The sequence below is a fragment of the Macaca mulatta genome, chromosome X, assembly GCF_049350105.2.
Source record: "Macaca mulatta isolate MMU2019108-1 chromosome X, T2T-MMU8v2.0, whole genome shotgun sequence".
NCBI classification, from domain to species: domain Eukaryota; kingdom Metazoa; phylum Chordata; class Mammalia; order Primates; family Cercopithecidae; genus Macaca; species Macaca mulatta.
Genome location: NC_133426.1, coordinates 70,419,021 through 70,441,585, shown reverse-complemented (window position 1 = coordinate 70,441,585; position 22,565 = coordinate 70,419,021). Strand labels below are relative to the sequence as shown.

The following is a 22,565-nucleotide window of genomic DNA, read 5'->3' as shown; positions in this document are numbered from 1 at the left end:
TGATGAGTTGATGGGTGGTGACGAGTTGATGGGTGCAGCACACCAACATGGCACAAGTATACATATGTAACAAACCTGCACATTATGCACATGTACCCTAGAACTTAAAGTATAATAAAAAATAAATAAATATGTTCATGGCACCTACCTCATAGAGCTGTTAAAAGTATTAAATGTGTTAATATTCATAAAGTGCTTAGAACAGTGCCTGACGCATAGTAAATGATGTAAAAATATTTATTAGTACTGTTTGACCCCTAAAGGCATTTGAGTTTGTGTCTTCTGATTTCAGTAAAAGTTTTCCCAGTCTCACATTTTATTTTATTAATATTATTTAATAATTAATTTTTATTTTTATTACAGTAGTTTTGGGGGCACAGGTAGTTTTTGATTTTAGAGATATGTTCTTTAGTGGTAATTTCTGAGATTTTGGTGCACCCATCATTAAAGCATTGCATGCTGTACCCAATAGGTAGTCTTTTATCCCTCACCCCCTTCCCAACTTTCCCCCTCAAGGTCCCAAAGTCCATTTTATCATTCTTATGCCTTTGCATCCTCATAGCTCAGCTCCTACTTATAAATGAGAACATAGCAAAATATGGGTTTCCATTCCTGAGTTACTTCACTTAGAATGATGGTCTCCAGTTTCATCCAAATTGCTATAGAAGACAATATTTCATTCTTTTATGGTGCAGTAGTGTTCCATGGTGTATACATACCACATTTTCTTTATCCACTCCTTGGTTGATGGGCACTTAGGTTGATTCCATATCTTTGCAATTGCAAATTGTGCTGCTATAAACATACATGTGAATATGTCTTTCATATAGTGACATATTACTTTGGGTAGATACTTAGTAGTAGGATTGTTAAATCAAATGGTAGTTCTTTTCGTACTTTAAGGAATCTCCATCCTGTTTTCCATAGTGATTGTACTAGTTTACATTCCAACCAGCAGTGTAAAAATATTCCGTTTTCACCACATCTGCACCAACATCTATTGTTTTTTGACTCTTTAATTATGGCCATTCTTGCAGGAGTAAGGCGGTATCTCATTGTGGTTTTAATTTGCATTTCCCTGATAATTAGTGATGTTGAGCCTTCTAAAAATAATGCTCAATATCACTAATGTTTGTTGGTCATTTGTATATCTTCTTTTGGGCAATGTCTATTCATGTCATTTGCCCACTTTTTGATGAGATTATTTGCTTTTTTCTTGCTGATTTGAGTTCCTTGTAGATTCAGGATATCAGTTTTTTGTTGTATACAGAGTTTGTGAAGGTTTTCTTACAGAAGCTTTTAGTCTAAGTAAATCCCATTTACTTATTTTTGTTTTTGTTGTATTCGCTTTTGGGATCATAGTCATGAACTCTTTGCCTAAGCCAATGTCTAGAAGATATTTGCTGATGTTATCCTCTAGAATTTTTATGGTTTCAGGTTTTAGATTTATGTCTTTGATCTATTTTGAGTTTATTTTTGTATAAGGTGAGAAATGGGAATCCAGTTTTATTCTTCTACATGCGGCTTGCCAGTTTTCCCAGTATCATTTGTTGAATAGGATGTCCTTTCCCCAATTTATATTTTTGTATGTTTTGTCGAAGATCAGTGGCTGTAAGTATTTGGCTTTAATTTCAGATTCTCTATTCTGTTCCATTAGTCTGTGTAACTATTTTTATACCTACCAGACTGTTTTGTTGACTACAGCCTTGCAGTATAATTTGAACTTGGGTAATGCGATACCTCCAGATTTATTTCTTTTGCTTAGTATTGCTTTGGCTCTGTGGGCTCTTTTTTGGGTCCATATAAATTTTAGAGTTGTTTTTTTCCCAGTTCTGTGAAGAATGATGAAGGCATTTTGATGGAAGTCACATTGAATCTGTAGTTTGCTTTGGACAATATGTTGATTTTCACAATATTGATTTTACCCATCCATGAGCATGGGATGTGTTTCCATTTGTTTGTGTTGTCTATGATTTCTTTCAGCAATGTTTTGCAATTTTCTTTGTAGAGATCTTTCACGTCCTTGGTTAAATATGTTTAAAAGTAATTTATATATATATATATTTTGCAACTGTTGTAAAAGGGATTGAGTTCTTGATTTGATTCTTAGCTTGGTCATTGTTGGTGTATAGCAGTGCTACTGATTTGTGTACATTGATTTTTTACCCTGAGACTTTACTGAATTTGTTTCTCAGGTCTAGAAGCTTTTTGGATGAGTCTTGAGGATTTTCTATGTATACAATCATATCATCAGCGAAAAGCAGCAGTTTGACTTCCGCTTTTCCAATTTGAATGCCCTTTATTTCTTTCTCTGGTCTGATTGCTCTGGCCAGGACTTCCATTACTATGTTAAATAGAAGTGGTGAAAGTGGACATTCTTGTCTTGTTCCAGTTTTCAAAGGGAATGCTTTTAGCTTTTTCCCATTCAGTATGATGCTGGCTGTGAGTTTGTCATATATTGTTTTTATTACTTTTAGGTATGTCCCTTCTATGTCCATTTTGTTAAGGTTTTTTTTTTTAATATCATAAATGGATACTGGATTTTATGAAATGCTTTTTCTGCATCTACTGAGATGATCGTAGCTTTATTTTTTTAATGTTCTTTCTTTTTTTTTTTTGTATCAGGGTGATACTGGCTTCATAGAATAATTTTGGGAGAATTCCTTCTTTCTCTATCTTTTGGGATAGTTTCAGTAGGATTGGTACCAATTATTTGACTATCTGATAGAATTAAGCTGTGAATACATCTGGTCCTGGATGTTTTTGTGTTGACAATTTTTTAAAAAAATTACTGATTCGATCTCATTGCTTGTTATTAGTCTCTTTGGGATTTTTATTTTGTCCTGATTTAAGCTAGGAGGGTTACATATTTCTAGCAATTTATCCTGTCTTCTAGATTTTCTAGTTTTGTGCATAAAGGTGTTCATAGTAGCCTTGAATGATCTTTTGTATTTCTGTGATATAGGTTGTAATATCTCCAATCTCATTTCTAGTTGAGCTTATTTGGATCTTCTTTCTTCTTTTCTTGGTTCCTCTTGCTAATGGTCTATCAATTTTGCTTATCATTTCGAAGAACCAATTTTTTGCTTCATTTATCTTTTTTGTTTCAATGTTATTTAGTTCTGCTCTGATCTTTGTTATTTCTGCTCTTCTGTTTTCTTTGGGTTTAGTTTGTGCTTGTTTCTCTAGTTCCTTATGGTGTGACATTACTTTGTCTAATTGTGCTCTTTCAGACATTTAGATACAGATATTTAATGCTATGAACTTTTCTCTTGCACCATCTTTGCTGTATGCCAGAGGTTTAAAGTTGTGTAATAATTATCATTCATTTCAAAGAGTTTTTAATGTGCATCTTTATTTTATTATTAACCCCAAGTTATTCAGGAGCTGATTAATTTCCATGTATTTGTATAGTTTTGAGGCTTCCTTTCAGAGCTGATTTCCTGTTTTATTCCACTGTTGTATGAGAAGATGCTTGATACGATTTTGATTTTCTTGAATTTATTAAGACTTGGGGCCTATAATATGGTCTATCTTGGAGAAGGTTTTATGTGCTAAGAATTATGTATGTTCTGCAGTTGGGAAGAATGTTTTGTAAATATATATTAAATTAATTTGTTTTAGGGTGTAGTTTAAGTCCATTGTTTCTTTGGTGACTTTCTGTTTTGATCGCCAGTCTAGTGCTGTCAGTGGAGTACTAAAGTCCCTCACTATTATTGGGTTTTTGTCTTTCTCCTTTCTTAGGTCTAGTATTAATTGTTTTATAAATATGGGACCTAAGAAAGGTAAAGGGTTGCAAATGGAAACCCAAAATGAGCAGGAGTAGCTATTTTTACATCATACAACATAGACTTTAAAGCAACAACAGTAAAAAAAGACAAAGAACATTATATAATAATAAAAAGATTAGTCCAACAGGAAGATATTACAATACTAAATTTATATGCATCCACTGACAGTTTTTTTCTAGATACTTTGGATTTTTTCATTATGTTATTGTTGTATAGGCCCTGTGACATTTATGCTTTCAGGAGGTTCTATTTTGGTGTACATCAAGCTTTTGTTTCAAGATTTAGAACTCCTTTTAGCATTTATTATAGTGCTGGTTTGGTAGTGGCAAATTTCCTCAGCATTTGTTTGTCAGAAAAAGATTTTATCTCTCCATCATTTATGAAGGTTATTTTTGTTGGATACAAAATTCTTGGCTGACAATTATGACAATTATTTTGTTTAAGTAGATACGACCCCAATTCCTTCTGGCTTGTAAGGTATCTGCTGAGAAATCTGCTGGTAGTTTGATAGGTTGTCTCTTATAGGTTGCTTGATCCTTTTGTCTCACAGTTCTTAAGGTTCTTTCCTTCATTTTGACTTTTGATAGCCTGATGACTATGTGCCTTTGTGACGATGTTTTTGCAATGAATTTCCCAGGAGTTTTTTTGAGCTTCTTTTATTTGGATGACTAGATCTATAGCAAGGACTGGGAAATTTTCCTCAGTTATTCTCTCAAATAATTTTTCCAAACTTTTATACTTATCTTCTCCCTCAGAACACCAAGAATTCTTAGGTTTGGCACTCTTACATAATCCCATATTTCTTGGAGACTTAGTTCATTTTATAAAATTCTTTTTTTTTTTTTTGTTTCTTTGTCTGATTGGGCTATTGCAAGAGCCTTGTCTTTGAGCTCTGAACTTCTTTCTTCTACTTGTTCTAATCTATTGCCGAAACTTTCTACTGAATTTTGCATATCCCTAAGTGTGTCTTTTATTTAAAGAAGTTCTGATTGCTTTTACTTTGTAAGATCTATTCCTCTGAAAAATGTTTCATTCATATCCTGGATTTTTTAAAGTTAATTTTCACTTTCTCTGGTAGCTTCTTGAGTAGCTTAATAATCAGCTGAATTATTTATCTGGTATTTAAGAGATTTCTTCTTGATTTGGATCCATTACTAGGAAGCTAGCATCATCTTTTGGGGAATGTTATAGAACCTGTTTTGTCATATTACTAGAATTACTTTTCTGGTTCCTTCTCATTTGTGTAGACTATTTCTTCAATTATTTTCTTGAATTTATCATTAATTGAATCGTGGATTTTTTTTTTTTCATTTCTTTTTCCCCCTCTTAAGGATCTGACTTTAATGTTTATTAGTTTATTTTAGCCTAATTTGATTCTTCATGCTTTTAGGGGTGAAGGTATATGTTCCTTCATTACAGAGAGTCCTTGTGCACTGGCTTTCCCAGACGCCAGGTGTAGTAGTTACATATTTGGTGTGTGGGCAAGTTCACTGTCTCTTATGGGGTTAGAATGAGAGGAATCTCTTGAAATTTACACCATTTTCTCATAGTGTACAGCTTATTTATTTATTTATTTATTTATTTATTTATTTCCCCAGTATTTTATTTACTGAGTTGTTAATTCCAGGCCTCAGGCCAATAGGGGAGGTATCTGTGGGTAGGCACTGGTTGTAGCTAAGGCAGGTGGGGAGATGCAACACACAATGGTTGGCAGAGGTCCCGGCCTTGATGAAGGTGGCTGGTAGGGCTCTCAGTTAGATGTGCTAGGGTTTTTATGAAGGTAAAGGATGGGAGCTACCTCAGATCTCATACCAGACCAAGCAGGAAAACAATCTATCTCACAGCCTCACTCCTGTCTGAGTGTTCCAACTATTCAGATCAGGCAGGCACCTCTTTTCACCTGTAGGAATATTGATCTTCCAAGTAGGGAGGAATTGTGACTGCCTTTTGTGCAGGCCTGAATCTCGGAAATACTCTTCCTATGAGGCTGCAGTCACCCTGAATTCTTCCAGGAAGGTTGTCTATAGGTGCATTCATGCTGCATTCCCATGGGAGAAGCCCCAGCTATTTCCGGAGTGGTGTACTGGGGGGAACAGGACTCTTTCTTCAAGATCCTTCATGATTACAAAGGCTGCTTGCCTGTTAGGGTAGAGATTCAGCCTCTCCCTACTGCACCCAGCACTGCAGTTATGTCTTTGCTATAAGAAACTTACCACTAGCTAAGAGATGAGACTCAAGGCCTGCAATTCAGATTCTTTTCTCCCATGGGATATTCCCTTGATGTGGTACTCTCCCCCTTCCCTTAGGAATGGAAGTTCCTGGGAAACAGACTGCAGTAATTCTTTTTTTTTTTTTTTTTCAACTTTTATTTTAAGCTCAGGGGCACAGGTACAGAATGTGCAGGTTTGTTACATAGGCAAACATGTGCCATGTTGATTAACTGCACAGATCATCACATCACCTAGGTTTTTTTTTTTTTTTTTTTGAGACGGAGTCTTGCTCTGTCGCCCAGGCTGGAGTACAGTGGCCGGGTCTCCGCTCACTGCAAGCTCCGCCTCCTGGGTTTACGCCATTCTCCTGCCTCAGCCTCCCGAGTAGCTGGGACTACAGGCGCCCGCCACCTCGCCCGGCTAGTTTTTTTGTATTTTTTTTTTAGTAGAGACGGGGTTTCACCATGTTAGCCAGGATAGTCTCAATCCCATGACCTAATGATCCACCGGTCTCGGCCTCCCAAAGTGCTGGGATTACAGGCTTGAGCCACCGCACCCGGCGTCACCTAGGTTTTAAGCCCAGCATTCATTAGCTATTCTTCCAGATGCTCTCCCTCCTTCCCCCACCACCCTCCAACAGGCCCAAGTATGTGTTGTTCCCCATCATGTGTCCATGTGTTATCATTCAGCTCCCACTTCTAAGTGAGAACATGTGGTATTGAACTTTAAGATATGAATCTGAGAAATTTTCAAAATGAACAGGTTGTAGTATTAAAAATAAAAATATTCTTGTAAGTTCATTAAGAGCAAATCAATACCTTAAGAAAATCCTGTTATAACATAGAAGATCAATCATAGAAAGACTATCATAAATAATGCCCTTCAAATTATAGCCAACTTAATCACATACAGAATTCTTTATTTATTATACTTTAAGTTCTAGGGTACATGTGCACAATGTTCAGGCTTGTTACATATGTATACATGTGTCATGTTGTGCTGCACCCATTAACTTGTCATTTACATTAGGTATATCTCCTAATGCTATCCCTCCCTTTTCCCCCGACCCCATGACAGGCACTGGTGTGTGATGTTCCTCTTCTTGTGTCCAAATGTTCTCATTGTTCAATTTACACCTATGAGTGAGAACATGCAATGTTTGGTTTTTTTGTCCTTGTGATAGTTTGCTGAGAATGATGGTTTCCAGCATCATCCATGCCCCTCTAAAGGACATGAACTCATCCTTTTTTATGACTGTATAGTACTCCATGGTGTATATGTGCCACATTTACTTAATCCAGTCTATCATTGATGGACATTTGGGTTGGTTCCAAGTCTTTGCTCTTGTGAATAGTGCCTCAATAAACATACATGTGCATGTGTCTTTACAACAGCATGATTTATAAACATTTGGGTATATACCCAGTAATGGGATGACGGGTCAAATGGTGTTTCTAGTTCTAGCTCCTTGAGGAATTGTCACACTGTTTTCCACAATGGTTGAACTAGCTTACAATCCCATCAACAGTGTAAAAGTGTTCCTATTTCTCCACATCCTCTACAGCACGTGTTGTTTCCTGACTTTTTTTTTTAATTTATTTTTATTATTATTATACTTTAAGTTCTAGGGTACATGTGCATAACGTCCAGGTTTGTTACATATGTATACTTGTGCCATGTTGGTGTGCTGCACCCATCAACTCGTCAGCACCCATCAACTCGTCATTTACATCAGGTATAACACCCAATGCAATCCCACCCCCTCCCCTCTCCCCATGATAGGCCCCAGTGTGTGATGTTCCCCTTCCCGAGTCCAAATGATCTCATGGTTCAATTCCCACCTATGAGTGAGAACATGCGGTGTTTGGTTTTCTGTTCTTGTGATAGTTTGCTAAGAATGATGGTTTCCAGCTGCATCCATGTCCCTACAAAGGACACAAATTCATCCTTTTTTATGGCTGCATAGTATTCCATGGTGTATATATGCCACATTTTCTTAATCCAGTCTGTCACTGATGGACATTTGGGTTGATTCCAAGTCTTTGCTATTGTGAATAGTGCTGCAATAAACATACGTGTGCTTGTGTCTTTAAAGCAGCATGATTTATAATCCTTTGGGTATATACCCAGTAATAGGATGGCTGGGTCATATGGTACATCTAGTTCTAGATCCTTGAGGAATCGCCATACTGTTTTCCATAATGGTTGAACTAGTTTACAATCCCACCAACAGTGTAAAAGTGTTCCTATTTCTCCACATCCTCTCCAGCACCTCTTGTTTCCTGACTTTTTAATGATCGCCATTCTAACTGGTGTGAGATGGTATCTCATTGTGGTTTTAATTTGCATTTCTCTGATGGCCAGTGATGATGAGCATTTTTTCATGTGTCTGTTGGCTGTATGAATGTCTTCTTTTGAGAAATGTCTGTTCATATCCTTTGCCCACTTTTTGATGGTGTTCTTTGTTTTTTTCTTGTAAATTTGTTTGAGTTCTTTGTAGGTTCTGGATATTAGCCCTTTGTCAGATGAGAAGATTGCAAAAATTTTCTCCCATTCTGTAGGTTGCCTGTTCACTCTGACGGTAGTTTCTTTTGCTGTGCAGAAGCTCTTTAGTTTAATGAGATCCCATTTGTCAATTTTGGCTTTTGCTGCCATTGCTTTTGGTGTTTTAGACACGAAGTCTTTGCCCAAGCCTATGTCCTGAATGGTACTACCTAGGTTTTCCTCTAGGATTTTTATGGTATTAGGTCTAACATTTAAGTCTCTAATCCATCTTGAATTAATTTTCATATAAGGAGTAAGGAAAGGATCCAGTTTCAGCTTTCTACTTATGGCTAGCCAATTTTCCCAGCACCATTTATTAAATAGGGAATCCTTTCCCCATTTCTTGTTTCTCTCAGGTTTGTCAAAGATCAGATAGCTGTAGATGTGTGGTATTATTTCTGAGGACTCTGTTCTGTTCCATTGGTCTATATCTCTGTTTTGGTACCAGTACCATGCTGTTTTGGTTACTGTAGCCTTGTAGTATAGTTTGAAGTCAGGTAGCGTGATGCCTCCAGCTTTGTTCTTTTGACTTAGGATTGTCTTGGAGATGCGGGCTCTTTTTTGGTTCCATATGAACTTTAAAGCAGTTTTTTCCAATTCTGTGAAGAAAGTCATTGGTAGCTTGATGGGGATGGCATTGAATCTATAAATAACCTTGGGCAGTATGGCCATTTTCACGATATTGATTCTTCCTATCCATGAGCATGGTATGTTCTTCCATTTGTTTGTGTCCTCTTTTATTTCACTGAGCAGTGGTTTGTAGCAGGTTGTTCAGTTTCCATGTAGTTGAGCGGTTTGGATTGAGTTTCTTAGTCCTGAGTTCTAGTTTGATTGCACTGTGGTCTGAGAGACAGTTTGTTATAATTTCTGTTCTTGTACATTTGCTGAGGAGTGCTTTACTTCCAATTATGTGGTCAATTTTGGAGTAAGTACGATGTGGTGCTGAGAAGAATGTATATTCTGTTGATTTGGGTTGGAGAGTTCTGTAGATGTCTATTAGGTCTGCTTGCTTCAGAGATGAGTTCAATTCCTGGGTATCCTTGTTAACTTTCTGTCTCGTTGATCTGTCTAATGTGGACAGTGGAGTGTTGAAGTCTCCCATTATTATTGTATGGGAGTCTAAGTCTCTTTGTAAGTCTCTAAGGACTTGCTTTATGAATCTGGGTGCTCCTGTATTGGGTGCATATATATTTAGGATAGTTAGCTCTTCCTGTTGAATTGATCCCTTTACCATTCTGGAATGGCCTTCTTTGTCTCTTTTGATCTTTGATGGTTTAAAGTCTGTTTTATCAGAGACTAGTTTTGCAACCCCTGCTTCTTTTTGTTCTCCATTTGCTTGGTAAATCTTCCTCCATCCCTTTATTTTGAGCCTATGTATGTCTCTGCGTGTGAAATGGGTCTCCTGAATACAGCAGACTGATGGGTCTTGACTCTTTATCCAGTTTGCCAGTCTATGTCTTTTAATTGGAGCATTTAGTACATTTACATTTAAGGTTAATATTGTTATGTGTGAACTTGTTCATGCCATTATGATATTAACTGGTTATTTTGCTCGTTAGTTGATGCAGTTTCTTCCTAGCCTCGATGGTCTTTACATTGCAAGGCCGGCGGACCCCGCCCCGCCCCCTCGCGGGGACGGAGGGGCGCCGGGGGCCTCCCACTTATTCTACACCTCTCATGTCTCTTCACCGTGCCAGACTAGAGTCAAGCTCAACAGGGTCTTCTTTCCCCGATGATTCCGCCAAGCCTGTTCCCTTGGCTGTGGTTTCGTTGGATAGTAGGTAGGGACAGTGGGAATCTCGTTCATCCATTAATACGCGTCACTAATTAGATGACGGGGCATTTGGCTACCTTAAGAGAGTCATAGTTACTCCCGCCGTTTACCCGCGCTTCATTGAATTTCTTCACTTTGACATTCAGAGCACTGGGCAGAAATCACATCGCGTCAACAACCGCCGTGGGCCTTCGCGAGACTTTGCTGAAGTTTTTTATCAGCTTAAGGAGATTTTGGGCTGAGACAATGGGGTTTTCTAAATATAAAATCATGTCATCTGCAAACAGGGACAATTTGACTTCTTCTTTTCCTAACTGAATACCCTTGATTTCTTTCTCTTGCCTATTTGCCCTAGCCAGAACTTCCAACACTATGTTGAATAGGAGTGGTGAGAGAGGGCATCCCTGTCTTGTGCCAGTTTTCAAAGGGAATGCTTCCAGTTTTTGCCCATTCAGTATGATATTGGCTGTGGGTTTGTCATAAATAGCTCTTATTATTTTGAGGTATGTTCCATCAGTACCGAATTTATTGAGCGTTTTTAGCATGAAGGGCTGTTGAATTTTGTCAAAAGCCTTTTCTGCATCTATTGGGATAATCATGTGGTTCTTGTCTTTGGTTCTGTTTATATGCTGGATTATGTTTATTGATTTGCAAATGTTGAACCAGCCTTGCATCCCAGGGATGAAGCCCACTTGATCATGGTGGATAAGATTTTGATGTGCTGCTGAATCCTGTTTTCCAGTATTTTATTGAGGATTTTTGCATCAATGTTCATCACGGATATTTGTCTAAAATTCTCTTTTTTTGTTGTGTCTCTGCCAGACTTTGGTATCAGGATGATGTTGGCCTCATAAAATGAGTTAGGGAGGATTCCCTCTTTTTCTATTGATTGGAATAGTTTCAGAAGGAATGGTACCAGCTCCTCCTTGTACCTCTGGTAGAATTCAGCTGTGAATCCATGTAGTCCTGGACTTTTTTTGGTTGGTAGGCTATTAATTATTGCCTCAATTTCAGAGCATACTATTGGTCTATTCAGGGATTCAACTTCTTCCTGGTTTAGTCTTGGAAGAGTGTAAGTTTCTAGGAAATTGTCCATTTCTTCTAGATTTTCTAGTTTATTTGCATAGAGGTGTTTATAGTATATTCTGATGGTAGTTTGTATTTCTGTGGGGTCAGTGGTGATATCCCCTTTATCATTTCTTATTGCATCTATTTGATTCTTCTCTCTTTTCTTCTTTATTAGTCTTGCTAGCAGTCTATCAATTTTGTTGATCTTTTCAAAAAACCAACTCCTGGATTCATTGATTTTTTGGAAGGTTTTTTGTGTCTCTATCTCCTTCAGTTCTGATCTGATCTTAGTTATTTCTTGCCTTCTGATAGCTTTTGAATGTGTTTGTTTGCTCTTGCTTCTCTAGTTCTTTTAATTGTGATGTTAGAGTGTCAATTTTAGATCTTTCCTGCTTTCCCTTGTGGGCAGTTAGTGCTATAAATTTCCCTCTACACACTGCTTTAAATGTGTCCCAGAGATTCTGGTATGTTGTATCTTTGTTCTCATTGGTTTCAAAGAACATCTTTATTTCTGCCTTCATTTCATTATGTACCCAGTAGTCATTCAGGAGCAGGTTGTTCAGTTTCCATGTAGTTGAGCGGTTTGGATTGAGTTTCTTAGTCCTGAGTTCTAGTTTGATTGCACTGTGGTCTGAGAGACAGTTTGTTATAATTTCTGTTCTTGTACATTTGCTGAGGAGTGTTTTACTTCCAATTATGTGGTCAATTTTGAAATAAGTGCGATGTGGTGCTGAGAAGAATGTATATTCTGTTGATTTGGGGTGGAGAGTTCTGTAGATGTCTATTAGGTCTGCTTGCTGCAGAGATGAGTTCAATTCCTGGATATCCTTGTTAACTTTCTGTCTCGTTGATCTGTCTAATGTGGACAGTGGAGTGTTGAAGTCTCCCATTATTATTGTATGGGAGTCTAAGTCTCTTTGTAAGTCTCTAAGGACTTGCTTTATGAATCTGGGTGCTCCTGTATTGGGTGCATATATATTTAGGATAGTTAGCTCTTCCTGTTGAATTGATCCCTTTACCATTCTGGAATGGCCTTCTTTGTCTCTTTTGATCTTTGATGGTTTAAAGTCTGTTTTATCAGAGACTAGTATTGCAACCCCTGCTTTTTTTTGTTCTCCATTTGCTTGGTAAATCTTCCTCCATCCCTTTATTTTGAGCCTATGTATGTCTCTGCGTGTGAGATGGGTCTCCTGAATACAGCAGACTGATGGGTCTTGACTCTTTATCCAGTTTGCCAGTCTGTGTCTTTTAATTGGAGCATTTAGTCCATTTACATTTAAGGTTAATATTGTTTTGTGTGAACTTGATCCTGCCATTATGATATTAACTGGTTATTTTGCTCATTAGTTGATGCAGTTTCTTCCTAACCTCGATGGTCTTTACATTTTGGCATGTTTTTGCAATGACTGGTACCGGTTGTTCCTTTCCATGTTTAGTGCTTCCTTCAGGGTCTCTTGTAAGGCAGGCCTGGTGGTGACAAAATCTCTAAGCATTTGCTTATCTGTAAAGGATTTTATTTCTCTTTCACTTATGAAACTTAGTTTGGCTGAATATGAAATTCTGGGTTGAAAATTCTTTTCTTGAAGAATGTTGAATATTGGCCCCCACTCTCTTCTGGCTTGGAGAGTTTCTGCCGAGAGATCTACTGTTAGTCTGATGGGCTTCCCTTTGTGGGTAACCTGACCTTTCTCTCTGGCTGCCTTTAAGATTTTTTCCTTCATTTCAACTTTGGTGAATCTGGCAATTATGTGTCTTGGAGTTGCTCTTCTCGAGGAGTATCTTTGTGGTGTTCTCTGTATTTCCTGGATTTGAATGTTAGCCTGCCCTACTAGGTTGGGGAAGTTCTCCTGGATGATATCCTGAAGAGTGTTTTCCAACTTGGTTCCATTTTCCCCCTCACTTTCAGGCACCCCAATCAGACGTAGATTTGGTCTTTTTACATAATCCCATACCTCTTGCAGGCTTTGTTCATTTCTTTTTCTTCTTTTTTCTTTTGGTTTCTCTTCTCACTTCATTTCATTCATTTCATCCTCAATCGCTGATACTCTTTCTTCCAGTTGATTGAGTCGGTTACTGAAGCTTGTGCATTTGTCACGTATTTCTCATGTCATGGTTTTCATCTCTTTCATTTCGTTTATGACCTTCTCTGCATTAATTACTGTAGCCATCAATTCTTCCACTCTTTTTTCAAGATTCTTAGTTTCTTTGCGCTGGGTACATAATTCCTCCTTTAGCTCTGTGAAGTTTGATGGACTGAAGCCTTCTTCTCTCATCTCGTCAAAGTCATTCTCCATCAAGGTTTGATCCATTGCTGGCGATGAGCTGCGCTCCTTTGCCAAGGGAGATGCCCTCTTGTTTTTTGAATTTCCAGCTTTTCTGCCCTGCTTTTTCCCCATCTTTGTGGTTTTATCTGCCTCTGGTCTTTGACGATGATGGTGACATAATGATGGGGTTTTGGTGTAGGTGTCCTTCCTGTTTGTTAGTTTTCCTTCTAACAGGCAGGACCCTCAGCTGTACGTCTTTTGGAGATTGCTTGAGGTCCACTCCGGACCCTGTTTGCATAGGTGTCAGCAGCAGAGGCTGCAGAAGATAGAATATTGCTGAACAGCACGTTTACCTGTCTGATTCTTGCTTTGGAGGCTTCCTCTCAGGTGTGTACTTCACCCTGTAAGGTGTAGGGTGTCAGACTGCCCCTAGTGGGGGATGTCTCCCAGTTAGGCTACTCAGGGGTCAGGGACCCACTTGAGCAGGGAGTCTGTCCCTTCTCAGATCTCAACCTCCGTGTTGGGAGATCCACTGCTCTCTTCAAAGCTGTCAGACAGAGTCGTTCGCGTCTGCAGAGGTTTCTGCTGCTTTTGTTGTTGTTTAGCTGTGCCCTGTCCCCAGAGGTGGAGTCTACAGAGACAGGCAGGTTTCCTTGAGCTGCTGTGAGCTCCACCCAGTTTGAGCTTCCCAGTGGCTCTGTTTACCTACTTAAGCCTCAGCAATGGCAGGCGCCCCTCCCCCAGTCTCACTGCTGCCTTGTGGCCAGATCGCAGACTGCTGTGCCAGCAATGAGGGAGGCTCCGTGGGCGTGGGACCCTCCCGGTCAGGTGTGGGATATAATCTCCTGGTGTGCCTGTTTGCTTAAAGTGCAGTATTGGGGTGGGAGTTACCCGATTTTCCAGGTGTTGTGTGTCTCAGTTCCCCTGGCTAGGAAAAGGGATTTCCTTTCCCCTTGCACTTTCCAGGTGAGGTGATGCCTCGCCCTGCTTCAGCTCTCACTGGTCGGGCGGCAGCAGCTGACCAGCACTGATTGTCCGGCACTCCCTAGTGAGATGAACCCAGTACCTCAGTTGAAAATGCAGAAATCATCGGTCTTCTGTGTCGCTCGCACTGGGAGTTGGAGACTGGAGCTGTTCCTATTCGGCCATCTTGCTCCGCCCCCCCGTTTCCTGACTTTTTAATGATCGCCATTCTAACTTGTATGAGATGGTATCTCTTTGTGCTTTTGATTAGCATTTCTCTGATGGCCGGTGATGATCAGCATTTTTCATGTGTCTCTTGGCTGCATAAATGTCTTCCTTTGAGACATGTCATTCATAGCCTTTGCCCACTTTTTGATGGAGTGGTTTGTTTTTTTCTTGTAAATTTGTTTGAGTTCTTTGTAGATTTTGGATATTAGCCTTTTGCCAGATGAGTAAATTGCAAAAATTTTCTCCCATTCTGTAGATTTCCTGTTCACTCTGATGGTAGTTTGTTTTGCTGTGCAGAAGCTCCTTAGTTTAATGAGATCCCATTTGTGAGTTTTGGCTTTTGGTGCCATTGTTTTTGGTGTTTTAGACATGAAGTTCTTACCCATGCTTATGTCCTGAATGGTATTGCCTAGGTTTTCTTCGAGGGTTTTTATGGTTTTAGGTGTAACATTTAAGTCTCAAATCCATCTTGAATTAATTTTAGTATAAGGTGTAAGGAAGGGATTCACTTTAGTTTTCTACTTATGGCTAGCACATTTTCCCAGCATCATTTATTAGATAGGGTATCCTTTCCCCATTTCTTGTTTCTGATCAGGTTTGTCAAAGATCAGATGGCTGTAGATGTGTGGTATTATTTCTGAGGGCTCTGTTCTGTTCCATTGGTCTATATATCAGTTTTGGTACCAGTACCATGTTGTTTTGGTTACTGTAGCCTTGCAGTATAGTTTGATGTCAGGTAGCATGATGCCTGCAGCTTTGTTCTTTTGACTTAGGATTGCCTTGGCAATACAGACTCTTTTGTTTTTGTTTGTTTCCACATGAACTTTAATGTAATTTTTTCCTATTCTGTGAATAAAGTCATTGGTAGCTTGATGGGGATGGCATTGAATCTATAAATTACTTGGGCAATATGGCCATTTTCACGATATTGATTCTTCCTATCCATGACCATGGAATGTTCTTCCATTTGTTTTTGTCCTCTTTTATTTTGTTTAGCAGTGGTTTGCAGTTCTCCATGAAGAGGTCCTTCACATCCCTTGTAAGTTGGATTCCTAGGTATTTTTTTTCTCTTTCAAGCAATTGTGAATGGAAATCCACTTATGATTTGGCTCCCTGTTTATCTGTTATTGGTGTATAGGAATACTTGTGATTTTTGCACTTACTAACCAAGTTTAACATCACATCAAAAAATCATACATTACGATCCATACCAGAGATGCTGAAATGATTTAACATACATAAGTAAATAAGTGTGTTAAATCACACAAACATAATTAAAAACAAAAACAATATGATTATTTTCATAGATGCAAAAAAGGCATTTAATACAATTCAGCATCCCTTTATAATAAAAATCCTTAACAAAATAGGCATAGAAAGCCTACGGAACAAAACTACAGACAACATTTTACTGAATAGGGAACAGTTGAAAGGATTCTCCCCTGATAATTGGAATCAAACAAGGATCCACACTTTCACCACTTCTATCCAAGATAATAATGGATATGCTAGCCAGATAAATCAGACAAGAGAAAGAAATAAAAGGCATCCAAACTGGAAAAGAGAATGTCAAATTGTCACTGTTCACTGATATGGCTGTATACCTAGAAAACCCTAAAGACTAATTCAGAAGGCTTCTAGATCTAATAAATGAATTTAGTGGCCTCAGGTTACAAAAATCAATGTGCACAAATCTGTAGCATGGTTACACACCAACAATGACTAAGCTGAGAATCACATCAAAAACTGAATTCTTTCTGCAACAGCTGCAAAAAATACCTAGGTATATACCTAACCAAGGAGGTGAAAGATATCTACAAAGAAAACTGGAAAACACTGAAAGACATCATAGATGACACAAATAAATAAAAACACATCTCACATACATGTGTTAAAATAATCAATATTGTGAAAATGATCATATTCACCTAAGTAATTTACGGATTCAATGCAATTCCCATTAAAATGCCATTGTCATTTTCTTTATGGAACTAAAAAAACAAAGCTGAAATTCACTTGGAACACAAAAATGCCCACATAGCCAAAGCAATACCAAGCCAAAATTATAAACCTGGAGGTATCACATTACCAGAATCCAAAGTATTCCACAAGACTGTAGTTACTAAAACAGCATGGTACTGGTATAAAAATAGGCATGTAGACCAATGAAACAGAATGAGAACCCAGAAATAAAGCCAAATACTTACAGACAACTAATCTTCAGCAAAGCAGACAACCACACAAATTGGGAGAAAGGAAACACTGTTAATAAATAAAAATCTGGCAAGTCACAAGTAGAAGTGTAGAAGGAAATTGGATTCTCATCCCTTGCCTTATAAAAAAGTCAACTCTAGATGAATCAAAGACTTAAGTATAAGACCTGAAAACATAAAATACTAGAAGATAACATCAGAATAACTCTTCTAGACATTGGCTTAGGCAAATAATTCATGACTAAGAACCCAGAAGCAAATGCAACACAAACAAAAATAAATAAACAGACCTAGACCCAGTTAAACTACAAAGACTCTGCAGAGCAAAATGAATAATCAACAGAGTAAACAGACAGCCCACAGAGTGGGAGAAAATATTTGTAAACTATTCATTTGAAAAAGACCAGTACCCATAATCTACAAGGAACTCAAACAAATCAGCAAAAAAGTCTCCCAATAATCCTATCAAAAAGTGGGCAAAGATCCTAAATAGATATTTCTTAAAAGATATAGAAACAGTCAACAAACATATGAAAAAATGTTCAACATAACTAATCATCAGGGAAATGCCAATTAAACCACAATGCGATACCACTTTACTCGCGCAAGAATGGCCGTAGTTAAAAAGTCAAAAAGCAACAGATGTTGGCTTGAATGTGGTGAAAAGGGCACAAATTTACAATGCTTGTGGGAGTGTAAATTAGTAGAACCACTTAGAAAACATTATAAAGTTTTTTTAAAGAACTAAAATTAGAAATACCATTTGATCACCCTATTCACTACTGATTATCTATCAAAAGAAAAAGAAGTCATTGTATAAAAAGGACATATGCATACCCATGTTTATAACAGCAAGATTTTCATTGGCAAAGGTATAGAAACAACATAAGTGCCCTTCCACCAACAAGTGAATAAAGCGTGGCACATTATTCACCATGTAATGCAACTCAGCCTTTAAAAAAAAAAAGAAAAAAAAAAAGGAAAGTAATGTTTTTTGCAGCAACTGAGAGAGAACTGGAGGTCATTATTTTCAGATAAGTAACTCAGGAATGGAAAATCCAACATTGTATTGTCTCACTTATACGTGGGAGCTAAGCTCTGAGGTTACAAAGGCATAAGAGTGATATAACAGATTTTGGGGACTCAAGGGGAAAGGTAGTGAGGAAAAAGAGACTACATATTGTACATATTGGCCACAGCATACCTGGTTGCCAGAAGGATGCACTAAAATTACAGAAATCACCCCTGAAGAACGTGTTGATTTGTCCAAAATCCACCTGCACCTTCAAAAACTGTTGAAATAAATTATTTTTAAAAAGAATGTTTGCTTTTTTTTTTTTTTTTTTTTTTTTTACTATACTTTATATTCTAGGGCACATGTGAACAACGTGCAAGTTTGTTACATATGTATACGTGTACCATGTTGGTGTGCTGCACCCATTAACTCGTCATTTACATTAGGTATATCTCCTAATGCTATCCCTCCCCCCTCCCCCCACCCCACAATAGGCCCCGGTGTGTGATGTTCCCCTTCCTGTGTCTGAGTGATCTCATTGTTCAATTCCCACCTATGAGTGAGAACGTGCGGTGTTTGGTTTTCTGTTCTTGCGATAATTTGCAGAGAATGATGGTTTTCAGCTGCATCCATGTCCCTACAAAGGACATGAACTCATCCTTTTTAATGGCTGCATAGTATTCTATGGTGTATATGTGCCACATTTAAAAAAATAAAAGAGTTTAACAGCTCTGGGGACAGGAGCCATTCTGATTTTGACAAAGTGCTGTAAGAAGACAAATTACTTTTTTTTCCACAGGGCGCTTACTTCTCCTCACAGGAAAGAAATCTGTTTTCCTTGTTTTTGCAGTATCCAAATTTATTTCCTTTTGTATTCATCTTGTAGCAGATATCATGAATCTCTGTTGCCTCTGGGGTAAGAAACTGGTATAAAAGTAAAACAATAAAAGCATGACTATCATGAAAAACAAAGAAAAATAAATAAAAAGAATGTTTGTACTTTCAAAAACTGTTGAAATAAAATTTTTAAAGAAAGACTGTTTGTAGCCACATTAGTCACAAATGGCTTATTTCTGTAAGTGTTGTCTCTAGGCTTGTAGTGCAAATTGAAGAGTCGACTATTAAACTCACTAAGAAAAGTGCATACAGCTGTAAAAGCCATGTTAAAATCCCTTTCCAGCACTCTACAGTCACACCTCCTAGCAAAAGGGAAAAGGGAAAGGGAAAGAAAATAATTATAATAACCAATAAAGAAAAAGAAACAAAAGAATTGACCCATTCAGAAAATAATTACAAACATTAAATGTGCCGTTGTGTTTAGAAGAGAAAAATCCAGTGCAAAAATTCTGGCACCATAATAATCTGAACATAGTGACAGAAATAATGCATTGCATTAGCTCTCTAGCAATGTCCCCTAACCAAAACAGAAACCCAGAAATGACAGATAAAAATTTCATAGCATGAGTTGAATAGAAGCTCAAAGAAATCCAAGACAAGGGTTAAAATCAACAAAGGGAATCTTCTTTTTTTCTTTGGCAAGATGGCAGAGTACAACTTGACTACTCACATTGCCCACTTTTTGGATCGGCATCTAGTCTTACCACTCTTTGAGTTTCTCTCTGTAAAGGAGATATATAACGAAAAGGAATAAATACAAGGTAAATTGGACCTTCTTAATAACACTAACATGATAGACTTCGCTATGGATGTATACAAAAACTTTTATTCTGATGATGTTCCTCAGGCTTTGAGAGAGGAAACAACCACAATTGTTGCACAACTAAAACAGCTTCAGGCAGAAACAGAACCAATTGCGAAGCTGTTTGAAGATCCAGAAATTACAAGGTAAATGAAGTCAACAAGGGATGGTAGGATGCTCTTTGACTACCTGGTGGACAAGCATGGTTTTAGACAGGAATATTTAGATATGCTCTACACATATGCACAATTTCAAAATGAATGTGGGAGTTACTCAGGAGCAGCAGAATATCTGTGTTTTTTTAGTGTGTTGGTTCCAGCAACAGATAGAAATGCTTTAAATTCACTCTGGGGAAAGCTGGCCTCTGAAATCTTAATGTGGAATTGCGATGCAGCCATGGGAGACCTTACATGGTCAAAAGAGAAGATAGATAATAATTCTGTGAGTTCTCCACTCCAGTCTCTTCAGCAGAAAACATGACTCATTAACTGGTCTCTTCTTGTTTTCTTCAATCACCCCAGAATTCTTCACAATATTATTGATCTCTTTCTTACCAGCCATGGTATCTTTAAAGCAATTCAGATAATGTGTCCACACAGTTTTTGCTATTTGACTACAGCAGTAATAACAAACAAGGATGTTTGAAAATGTCGACAGGTGCAAAAAGATCTAGTTAAAGTTACTCAACAGGAGTCTTACACATATAAAAACCCAGTTACAGAATTTGTTGAATGCTTATATGTTAACTTTGACTTTGATGGAGCTCAGAAAAAGCTGAGGGAATGTGAATGAGTGCTTGTGAATGATTTCTTCTTGGCGACTTGTCTTGAGGATTTCACTGAAAATGCTCATCTCTTCATATTTGAGACTTTCTGTTGCATCCATCAGTTTATCAGCATTAACATGTTGGCAGATAAATTGAACGTGATTCCAGAAGAAGCTGAAAGGTAAATTGTAAATTTAATTAGAAAATTAATAAGAAATGCAATCTTGGGTGCCAATATTGATTCCAAATTAGGTCATGTGGTTTTGGGTAACAATGCAGTCTCACCCTATCAGCAAGTGATTAAAAAGACCAAACACCTTCCTTTTAGAAGCCAGATTTTGGCCATGAATATTAAGAAGAAATTTAATAAGAATAGCAGTCAGAGGTTCCTAATTGGGCAACTCAAGATTCTGGCTTCTACTGAAGAACTGTAAAGAAAAGATAAAAAAAAACTGTAAAAGAAAAATGAAAGAATCAAACTGTTATGTAAAGAGTGACTTAAACTGTGGAAACCACATATTAAGTATAAATTTTGAAGAATTGGAATAAAATGGACTCTGATTCAAAAAATAAACAAAGAGAATCTTCTAAAGTAATTAAAGAAATAAACAAAAGATTAACATTTTAAAAAGAAATCAATCAGAGCTTTTGGAATTGGCAAACTTCCTTAAGGAATTCCAAAATTCAACTAAGAGCTTGATCAATAGTCTGTATCAAGCAGAAGAAATAATTTCAGAGCTTGAAGATGGGTTTTGTAGTTAACCTGGTTAGACAAAAATTAAGAAACAAATAATGTTAAAAAATGAACAAGATATCTGAGAAATATGGGACTATGTACAGCAAAAAATAATCTATAAATTACTGAAATTCCTGAGAGAGAGAAAGAAAAAGTAAACAATCTGAAAAACATAATTGAAAAAATAATTCAAGAAAACTTCCCTTACCTTACTAGAGAAGCAGACTTCTAGACACAAGAAATCTAGAGAAAACCTGTGGGATGTTATACAAAATAAACCTCACCAAGCTATATAGACACAAGGCTCTTCAAGGTCTATGATAAAGAAAAAACCTTAAAGTCTGCTAGAGAATAAAGAGAGATCATCGACAAAGGAAACCCCATCAGGATAACAGTAGACTTTTCAGTGGAAACCTTAAAAGCCAAGAGAAATTGTACACTGGCTTGCTTTTACTTAGGAAGGTTTTTCATTGTCAATTATAGGAAAGAAAATTCAAATGCTTTTGCACCACAAAGTTACAGCTTAAAAGGTGGGTACTATGCCTAAATTTTATCTATTAATATTTCAAGGATTCATTGAAAACATCTAAAGAGATAAACAAGGCCCTGAAACAATGGAACAGAGATAAGAGGAGAAGTGCTACGGACTGTCAAAAAGAGAAATGTGTATTTGCCTCGACCAACTTCCTCTTTCCAAGGAAAAAACCATGTCTCAGTCTCACTCCATTTGTGCTGCCATAACAAAACATCATGGACTGGGTAATTTATAAATAATATAAATTTATTTTCTCACTGTTCTGGAAGCCGGGAATTCCAAGATCAAGAAACCAGAATGTTCGGTGTCTGATGAGACACCATTCCTCATTAATGATGCTTTGTTACTAAACCCTCACATGGCAGAAAAACAGGAAGATAAAGTGATACAGCTTTCTAAAGCTTCTTTATTTTTTTTTTTGTTATTTTATTTTTATTTATTTATTTATTTTTTAAGATTTTATTTTTTTAAATTTATTTTTTATTGTTATTATACTTTAAGTTCTAAGGTAAATGTGCATAACGTGCAGGGTTGTTACATATGTATACTTGTGCCATGTTGGTGTGCTGCAACCATCAACTCGACAGCACCCATCAACTCGTCATTTACATCAGGTATAACACCCAATGTAATCTCTCCCCCCTCCCCCCTCCCCATGATAGGTCCCGGTGTGTGATGTTCCCCTTCCTGAGTCCAAGTGATCTCATTGGTCGGTTCCCACCTATGAGTGAGAACATGCGGTGTTTGGTTTTCTGTTCT

The 22,565-nt window shown here is 37.5% G+C and overlaps 1 pseudogene; it reads left to right on the top strand.

The window, feature by feature from the left end:
• Positions 1–19,610: 19,610 nt before the first annotated feature.
• LOC710729 (eukaryotic translation initiation factor 3 subunit E pseudogene) lies at positions 19,611–21,684 on the top strand (annotated as a pseudogene).
• The last annotated feature ends 881 nt before the right edge of the window (positions 21,685–22,565 follow it).